The following is a 2,842-nucleotide window of genomic DNA, read 5'->3' as shown; positions in this document are numbered from 1 at the left end:
GTCGGCCACCGTAGCCATGGTTTATTTTGTATCAATCTAAAGCATTAAAGGGCCAGTGTGCACATTTAGTGCCCTCTAGTGGTGAAGTTGCAGATCAAAACAAACTGAATACAGCTCAGCCAAAAGTCCCAATCTACAGTCAGTGTTTGGTTTGTCCGTTCTGGGCTACTGTAGAAACATGGCGGACTCCATCAGGACCTGTACTCTGTAGATAAAAAGGTCTTATTCTAAGGTAACAAACACGTTCTTATAATCAGCTGATCAAACAAAAATGAAAACACGCCTGTGGATATTAAATTAATGTTTCACACTGGAGGTTCTGAAGTTCATCAATTCAGTTCAATTCAATTCAAAATACTTCACTAGTCGTCCCTCAAGGACAACTCAAGGCCTCCAAGTTTGTCTGCAAATAGAACTACACATAGACAATTCATTTACACGCATAAAAATACAAATATGATAGTGTAAGAAAGAGTTACATACACAAGAACCAATTTTAATATCGGGTGCAAGTTTTCCATTTTCCATTATTTACGAAATATATTATGTTTTATTCTATTAGACTTCATTGTAGCACCATGCACAGTTCTCTTTACATTGGAGCAGTAGAACCTATGAGGTCATATTTATAGGGATTTCCTTTTATGTATATTGTTATCTATAGTAGATGTGAACAATAAAAGGGAAGACTTCAGCTTTTCATCAGTAGGACAAAATATTTTGTTGGAGGGCCAGATTTGGCCCACGGGCCGCTAATTGCCTTCCACTGAAGTAGGCCTTTGTTCCAAAATGACGCATATGAAAGGAATGCGTTGTAGATTGCTTAGATGGAAAACAAATAAGACCAAGTTTGATTTTACTTCAGAAGCCATAAGTCTTGTGAACCATAGCAGTATAGATGGATCCGTTGATACACTGATTAATGCACTTAAAATGTTGTGTGTTCGTGGTGTTAGATACTGTAAACCAGCAACAGATTGGCCACTGCCATTAACCCTTGTGTATTTCATCTAATTTCTTACATTGTTTGTGTATATTTGTGTTTGCAAACTCACTTGTTTCACATGGCAAAGCATTTTAACTTGGAATGCTCTACAAATTACTCATATGGATATTTTCTGATGTCGCCCTAATTGAAGAAAAATAACATAGGCCTTTAGCTTTATCTTAGTTTTTTTCTTCACATTCAATGAAAAGACCAAGCTAGAAACAGTTTTGTCTAAAGCTGTCATTTTTTTATGACCTGACCCAGCATGGTTGGGAACCACTGCCTTGGACGGAAGAGAAAGCTACTGAAAATCATCAGCATTTGTCTTTAACCTAAATCTATTCTGGGAGTATCGTCCAATTCTGGCCATTGGTTCTCTGTGGGTCAGCTCTCGTGTCCCATTGGTTGGTTACCTTGTCTATTGAAAGTCAGAGCTGACCAAGTTCCAGGTTAATAAAGGTGAGTAATCAGTCTAGCGAGTGTCAGGCAGGAAGTCAAACCAAAAACAGAAAAACTCTAAACCTTTTTCCAACTTAAAGCATGCATAAAATCATGATTTAAATCATAAAATTAAGCTTAAAAACACCATATATATATAAAACAAGCAAAACATAAGCACAATAAAACAACATCATCACCATCCTGTGACATGGGGTGGGTAAATATTTAATCTGTGCAGACACACTCACTGACTCAGATCACATTTACATTAAGATGTCTAATGTGGATATACTCTAAGTACATTAAGTTGTTAAAATGGGACATAGATGAATGTGGTTTTAATGTGTTTCAGACTCACCTAATTTCAGAAGCTATATTGAGTTTAGAGCAACAAAGGCATTTTCCCTTGACCAGACAACCAATGCATGAGTAATCAAAGGAGTTTTCACATTTAGTTAAAAGGGGTAAGAGCGTCTCATATTGGGTTAGTTCAAGTCAGGCTATCTGTCTGTTTTGGTCCTTTGAAGGATGTGCTTTTCCAATCATTTTCATTCCACTCATTTGATTCTGTCTTCCCTCTTTTCACCTTCCTCTCCTCTCCCTTCACCATTTCCCTTTATAAACCTCACTGGGCATGTGTGAGAGAGTGTTAATCAACTTCCTGTCCAATATCCTGATCTAATTAATAGAGAGAATTTCTTTCCTCTTCTCCTCTTGCCAACTTCCTCTGTCACCACAGCCAGTTACAGGACGAAGCAAACAGCCGCCGTGCTCCCAACCAGGGTTCAAACTCAGGTCACAAGCTCAACACACGACCTCTGCAACTCATTCTGCTGCTGTCTAGCCAGTCTGTCTGAATCAGGGCATATTAGATCTTCTAGCAAAGATTATCCCTGATAAATCCCACAGGATCAATGGCAGAGAACCTTTGGCTTTAGCTGCTAGGTTTATTTACACTCTACCAAACATTCTGGTGGAGATACAGTTATGTTTTAGAGAATTCGACTTTGTTTACCTGACTAGGGTAACATTTGATGCCAGTGATGTCATGAACAATACCATGGGGAGACTATGCCCTGAAGCAAGTGATCATGCTAAAAAAAAAATCTATTGTATTTTCAGAAAATAATTATTATTTAGATGACTTTTTTGGTTTTGATTCTTCAGTCGACCTGGCTTGATAAATTAACTTTAAACAAATGTAGTACAAATGTAGTGAAAGATTTTGATGCACTGCTAATTTATATTGACATCTAGGTATTATTCATGGCCAAAAACTTCACCAAATGATGAACTGATGCATAAAGTTCTTGTTACCTAAGCAACAAGACTTCTTTAACAAACATAACATTTACGCTGTAGTTGAAATTCAGATATAAACTGAGATTTTTTCAGAAACTGATGGTATAGTAA

The sequence above is a fragment of the Morone saxatilis genome, unplaced genomic scaffold (assembly GCF_004916995.1).
Source record: "Morone saxatilis isolate NCDOM2014 unplaced genomic scaffold, NCSU_SB_2.0 Contig17, whole genome shotgun sequence".
In the NCBI taxonomy this organism is placed as follows: Eukaryota; Metazoa; Chordata; class Actinopteri; family Moronidae; genus Morone; species Morone saxatilis.
This window is presented reverse-complemented; position numbering follows the sequence as displayed.